Source organism: Frieseomelitta varia, unplaced genomic scaffold (assembly GCF_011392965.1).
Source record: "Frieseomelitta varia isolate USP_RPSP 00005682 unplaced genomic scaffold, Fvar_1.2 scaffold_513, whole genome shotgun sequence".
In the NCBI taxonomy this organism is placed as follows: Eukaryota; Metazoa; Arthropoda; class Insecta; order Hymenoptera; family Apidae; genus Frieseomelitta; species Frieseomelitta varia.
The window spans coordinates 392,576-400,675 of NW_025110272.1; positions in this window are offsets into that span (position 1 = coordinate 392,576).

The window sequence follows — 8,100 nt, forward strand, 5'->3', positions numbered from 1 at the left end:
TTCGTTATTTCGTCATTTAACTTCCATTATGTAATCTTCATTAAATTATTAGTAATTGTATATTTTGTGATATTGATAATATTTTTATATAAACAACTAAAATTAATTACGGAGTTATTATTTATTTATAGTATTGTGATATAAATATAAATTATCATAATCACTATAAAATTGCAGCAATCGTTACCACGTAAAAATTGAAATCAGCGCCATCTACAACTAAACAATCGTTCTATCGAAAAGTACGTTTCCTGTAAACCGACATCGCCAACTGTATATAAACACTATTAACATAAGAACATTTATGAATTGTTATTTTATCGTTATTATTACGGAGATGTTATTATCATGTTTATTTATTTATAGAAATGTATATATAGACCCTATTTTATAATTTGTTATTCATTCCTTAATTAACATTCGGAGAAAACAGTTATCTATTTGTGCTATAAACTTTATTGTTATGTAAATATCATTTATTATAATTTATTAAAAGTTGCTAATGTTATAAAATTTCTTCTTATTTATTTGTAGTATTATAATATTATCATTATAATCACTACAAAATAGGTTATTTTACATTAATGATTCAAATTTTGAACTTCAAAACTTGAAGTCTTAATTTTTCGCAAACTATATTGAAACTTGGATCGAATTTTTTAGTCAACGTAATTGAAGCTTTGAAATCCGTACGTATAGAATGCAAATCAAACGCGTGAAAATGTAAAATCAATTATATTTTATATATCATAATATTACATCATAATATTTATACGAAGTTACATGACCATATTACTTTAGTGATCATGAATTGATCAAATTCTTATTTGCAAAAGAAGCTGATTGAAAGGATACATTTGTTAACTTTTATAATTCATTCACCTGTTTCAGTCTCTCAGCATTTTTCTTTATTTCGTATTTTCGACATACGAAATTCATACACAAAGATTTTTAAATTTTATTCCACTTATTTTTCGACTTATTTTCGACTAATTTTCGACTTATTTTCACACATAGAATAACCTCCTTAATTAATTATTCTTTTCTGTCGGATATAGAATTGGCTGAACTCAAGTACGTTTAATACATTTTTATGCTCGATAAACTCGAACTTTTTCAAAACTTAATAATCTTTTATGAAAAAAATTCTTCTTTCCGATTTTTTACTTGGAATCATTTTCTCCTCAATTGCACTACCAATACTGGAACACTAGCGGCGAAATGTTTAATCTCTGTCCTTGCCGCACAGTATTGCGTTCCTTGTCTATGAATAATGCTGCCATCTAAACACCTCTCAATTCTGCCTGGAACTAAAAGGGTAAAAATGAAAATTCCGACAGATGGCAGCACCTCCTCCATCTGCACAAAGGAGCACGACAGTGTGCGACAAGGACAGAGATAGCTGATTAGTTCCATCACTTTGCCACAATGCGACGCTAGTGTTTCCAATATCTATGAATCGGGCAAAACAGCTTGTTTAAAGAGATTAATTTATAAATTTTCACAATTGCACATTCCGGTATTAGCTCTCAATTTTTTTTCTTGGTCTATAATACAGACATCTTAATGTTCTATTTGATAGATTGAAGCGCTTGTTCGAATAATTTTATAGTACAGTGCACTTACAATTTGAATGCAATCGAGAATCGAAGGAAAGGAACAGTAAAAAAAAAAAAGAAAAAAAAGAAAGGGAACGTTATTTTATGTTTATATTTTTAGATAATATTTTAACGATTGAATTTCCAGTAATTTATAGTTAAACATGTATAATCGTCGAAAGTAGTAATTTTTTTGATATCAAAAATATTTGAAGTAGAGGTTTGAGATGTTTGTAAAAATAAGTCTGCATAGCTGCGCTCTTTTTCCTCGTCGTCGTCATAATGGGTAATTTAGAACGAGTTTGACGTTATACATGGAAAACAAGGTATCGTTGTAATTTTGGGATATAGAGGAAAGAAGAAAAGAAAAAAAAAATGAAACGATGGTATCGTTGTAATTTTGGGATATAGAGGAAAGAAGAAAAGAAAAAAAAAAATGAAACGATTGTCAAAACAGAATGAAATGATCGTAAAGGAAGGAGAGGTAGCCGCTTCGGATAGAGCATGGTTGAGCAGTAGCTGCTATATTGTCGCTAAGAAACGAAAATAGCTACTGTTAGCCCCAGAACGCAACGGGAAGGAGGTGGCTAAGCAAGAATTAAAGTACAAGACGATGAAGGTGGGACGAGAAAAGCCAAAACGAAACGAACGAGGGTGGTGCTCTGCCGGAACCTGGAATGAAATTAGGCACTTGCAATAGACATTACGTAATTCTGTTTAGACGTGCTTGAAAACACTCGTGTTGCTTTCCGTGCTATAAGCTCCTGACAAAAAACCGTTTAATGAAAAAAAATACTTTTTCTTTTTATTTGAAAATTTTGCAATCACTTCGTTTAATGACCGATTGAAACTGATGCGATGTTTATTATATTTGTTATATTTTCAGTAATAAGGCTCGATACACGGATATCCGGTTTTCCGGATGACGATGACGGTTCTGGATAATATAAATTCAACGCAGCGCTGCGTATACGTATAGAACGATTTACATGGGCAGGTATATTTACCAATAGTAATTCCTCCTGATTGCGTTTTCCAATACGCTTACGATGTTGTAAACGTAGCTGCAATTATTTTTCATTTTCTCGGAAATGAAAAGTTCGTAAACCGACCGATGCAATATCATTAAACATCTATTTGCAATGGAAGCGTACCATGCTATCGCCATAGATTAAAAAACAAATGTTCGGTAATATTTGAAACCAAATGAAACGTTTGAAACACCAAATGAATAAAAATATATAGCGTATAGTGTAGACTATATAGGTTTACTAGGTGATAATTCCGGTATCGTGCAGTTACTGCATATTCGAAAATTACTTATGGTTACATGTGACTGCCACATATAAGTTTAAATATAGGTAAAATTCAGACTTAAAAAAAGAACGATAATTCGATTAACTGAAACTTTATAAATTTCATAGATTGATAATGAGAATAATTGTAACTAACTGCCTTGAAAGAGTTTCCCCTGGACAAGATATTAATCCGGTTTCGAACGAATTCATTGCTCTTTGCTTTCCTCGCTGCATATTTGGCGGACGACGATGTTAGATATTGTCACATATTTGGCGCTTAACGTGGCACTCTATCATTGATCTGGCGCCAAATGCATGACATTATTTTCATCAGTTAATACCAATTTTGAATTACAGCGGATGCCGATATAATTATCATCTCGACGAACCCACGTTTCCATCAGATAGACTGCGGGCATTTAAACAAATGTTTTTCAGCAGTTTTTACAGCTTTGCTTATCCTCAGCTTGTTTTTGCGACATGTGAATCATCGTATATTGTTTCCACAACGTATGACGAAATGCAGAATTTTAAATAATTCATTGGTATAGTCTGATATAATCTACGTAACAATAACTATGTTCATGTTTCGGAATTGATTCAAAATTGTTTATCCCGATCTTTCATTCAATTGTAATTGCAGACTCATGTTTTGCAGTATACTCGTGATATATTTGGATTTTTTGACGGAAAATATTGATTTTATAATCCGGAATATTCTATGTAGCAAGATAGATTCCACGTAACAAAATAGATGTATTTAAATTGACGATTATTGGCTGAATCTCGATTCATTTTTTTTCTCAATAGAAAACACCTAAAAAATTTCTTACACAAATTTCTTTCATACTTTTCCAAGTGTGTCTCGACGAACGTAAACGTTTGAGCGATTCGGAAACGAGTTCTACTCAGCAAATGCCTTTCGGAACAAAACTTGTCATGAACGATGCTTGTAGAAATAATCTCGTCGCAAATTATATACAGATAAAGACTATAATGGGTTCATTTAAGAAAGTTGGACAATGTCTGGTACCCATGTATTTATGTACTTGTACCATAGTTTTCGTCGAAGCGGGCAGGGTGGATGTTCTTTTATTTATAAAAAAATGTTTCGAAATAGTAGTTCACGGAGCATTGGCTGCAAGATATTGAAACAAATGGGTCGGCACTGGTTGGCGCTCATCCTTTTTGACCAGACGTAATGCAACACCAGTGTTCCTCTTGTCTCGCAGCCAAATTGTTTTCCGTTTAGTGCTCACACAACTTCCACTATACGATTATGAACGTGCATTCTTTCGGTCTTTCGTTTCTCCATGACCTTGTATGAAACGGACAAATTTCGTTTATTTTATTCGTTTATATTATTCATTCATTCGACATTCCTTACCTGCGTACTTTTACAATTAGTTGCGCACACGATGACTACGTGAAACATAATCGCATGATACGGTCGTCTGCCGTTAATTAAAAATTTAAAATAACACGTGTTTGTGCAGAAGTTAGTTTATTTTCCATTTGCACTTTAATTTCTAAGAATCTTTCTATTAATCATTATTTCTTTATCTTTATCGAATATTTATTTGTACAATTGTGTACGTTTATCGTTTGTAATACTACTTAAAAAATAAGTCTTTTAAAATCTCATCACTTTAAAGCACAGTAATTCATCTGATTGATACATAAAATGCGAATTTTCCAAGCAGCTATGAAAAGGAAAGGTATCCATGATCATTTAAGTAATGGAAAGAATCTTTGAAACTGAAAAAATTCATGAAACTGATATTTACAATTTCAAAATACATCTGCGACGAAAGAAAATAATGTTATGACGGTAAGCGGAATAGGATAGAGTAGAGGACAATTTTAATAGAATGGAATAGAGTAGGATAGAATAGAACAGAATAGAATAGAATGGAACAGAATAAAATAGAATAGAACGAGATAAAAATGAAGAAAAAGAAACAATAGGACAGAGTAGCAAAATCGATAAGAAAAAAAAAAAAAGAAAAAAGAAAAAAAAGGAATAACGCACGGAAATATAGAAATACTTGATTAGTTACGGTGTTGTGCGTAATTTTGCGAACGAGCCAAATTCGAGTTCAGAAAGATGACTCAAACCTCAAGGCTCCGTTCACTTCGTTTCACTTAGTTCGGTCGACGTTGGCCCGGTTTATCTCCGGCCAATCCCGAAATAATCTTAGATTCGGCCTCTTCTGCTCTTACTTCGCTATCTGTCTTCTAAGACCTCGCTGCCTCTTTCTCGTCTTCTTCGACATCGTTTGTCCGCATTCGTCCGACCGACTTAAACGTAATCGCAGATACATCCTGGAATTTTCTTCTCATTTCCCTTCTTCGTACACGTGTATACATAGCTGCGTAAAACGCGTAGATGTTTCCCTTATTTTCTCCCACGTCAAAAACATTGTTTATCGAAATTTATACTGGACACGTTGTATAAACTTTTGTAAATAAATGATGTTTAATCAACATGTAAGAAAAGAAAATAAATTAATTTCTTAGTGAGAATTATTAATCGATGCGCGATACATATTAACATGATCAATATCAATGCACAGTTTGACAAAGCGCTTGAATGAATACACATGCTTGTGTAATGTATATGTGTAATACATAGTATTTATAATGACAGACAAATGACAATAGTGGTTAATATCTAAAATATATATGTACCTATATATGAACATGAAAATCCATAAAAATGTAAATGACACGCTATAATTTCGTTAGCATATTACATATCAAATAGTTGATAAAAGCGACAGATCCCATCGTGTGTCTATCGTGTTCGATAAAAACTCTTCGAATAATTTTTAGTTTCAACAATTTATAAATTTAAGACGTGATAATCTTAATAAAAAAAAAAAGGAGCAGTCTAGTAGTACATAAATAGGCCCTAGATAAGTCTAGTATAAATAGTTCCTAGATATCCTACATATGTTTATAGTTCTTTCTCTAGATTGACAGTTCGAACGAAATCTACAGGATGTGAAACAATGGAGAAGATTATACATGATATACGATTTATGCAAAGAATGGAATGTATCAAGTATATATTCAATGCTTCAACGTGTTCATCCGAGAATACGATTCAAGAGCTAATCACAGGGTGTGGTCTTTAACAATTTTCTCAGAACCTGTAAATACGCGAGCTTCATTATCATAAGAAAGCTTCTTTTCCGTCCATGGAATTTAGAAGAAACTCTTAAAAAAACTTATCAACAGACGCTACGTGATCAATCGCTTAATATACCCAAATATATATATGCATATTGTTAAGCAAAAGCAATTCGAAAATCGATAAAAGTCGATCGATCTATTCACGACGATCGATTTATTATTTAACATTTCCTTCTCAATTGTAAATAAACTTTCAACCACTCTATCACAATGTTTATGTTTTCGTGTCCCATTTCTCTTTTTCTTGCTTTTCTTCGCTGAAAGCGACACAGTCGCTCTAAAAAAGAAGGTCATACACGATCGCAATCCATAGAAAGGCGACGTCAAATTTTCTTTACACATTTATGCGTGTTACTTTTATACTTTACGAGCACGCGTTGTTTTAAAAGACTCGCGATAAACATCGGTATGGCATTTATCCGCGTCAGAATCTTAATTTACCAAGCATGTTGCGCAACCAGTCTATTTCCATACATTCCGAATTCCGTTACTGTCTACGCATTCATAGTATTTCCTACTTGGTCTAGAACAATATTAATTACGCGTGACAAATACAAATTAACGTTGCATTATTACTTTTACGGTGGGGTATCCGAGACATGCGACGAAGAATCTCGTTGAACGAACCGCATTTGTATATATATATACAATATACCGTACGTCCGGCTATCGTGCATTCAGTTTAATGATTCGTTGATTAATATTCGTTTGTTATAATATGTAAAAATAGGCACAGAGTTCTGGTGGTATATTTTCCATCTGCAACAGTCGGAATCTCTGACGTTTCCAGGCAAAGTACAATACAAGTACGTACTATATTCTGAATAGCGTACGGATACCTGTTTCATAATGTTCTCCGTGCCTGACCATAGAACGTCCTCAACTACTGCGTGCGTGCGTCGTATCTGCAATATGTCTACGAGAACGGGTATATCTATCGAGTATCATCGAGTAGAAGAACAGCTGGGAAATTCGATTGAAATAGATTTTGAGAAAGATTCTTATTTATGAATTATTTATTAAACATATACATTGGCGTTTCACGTGCAAAAGAAGTGCGTAAAATTCAAAATTGTTGGCGTTTTGTAACTATCGACTAATGCCAATCAAGCAAACGTGCTCGTATTTTCAAACGAGATTGTTTCCGGAACATTGAAACACAGCTACTTCAATTCTTTATAATAACTTTTGTTCGTCTAACGTTGCCGTTTTCAATAGCCGTTTAATGCCAGATTCGTAGTTCTGCTGACGCGTTCGAAACGTTGAGGCGTAACTACTTTGCGTAAATGTTAGCATTAGCGTGTCACTAGAAATTCAGTCAAGTTAGCCACAATATCATTGAGACATCAAATGCTATTTCAAACTACCTTTTACTAACATTTCACACTTAAAGTTTCCTTGCTTTCATATCATTTTAGTTCGTGTGAATTGCCATCTTATAAAGTCACGCGCTTTATAAAGTTTCTATCACGTCACTTTCCATCGCGATTCTAATTATTTAATGCAGTAGAGCAGAAACAGCAAATAAATTCGATGTAATTGTAAAAATTCGGAATTTCCAAGAGATGAGAGAATAAGATAAATCAACGAGAGATGAGAATAACGTGTGAAACAAGAGTTAGCAAGAAAGAGAATTCTCCCCTCGGATATCATCATTTCATTCATTGAAAATGCAAATTCTCTAATGAGGCGCCAATTTACTAGAGATAGCCAAACATTTCTGGTAGCGAGCAACTACTTTGCATAATACATACTGTATATATGTAAAATTGTGCGAGCCAATGTTCGATCACAGACATTTGGTATTTCAATCGAATCAATCGTAATATTATTCCTCGGGAAAGGTCATGGATAAACGGGGAAACAAACGAACGATAGTTTCCGTTTGTAGATGTTCTCTCTTGCATGTTCGAACATTTTTCATCTTTGAATTTGTCGAATTTCGATGAAAACGATTTCGTTGCACCGTGCGTATGATAAATGAGACAGGATTGAATCGTTATACG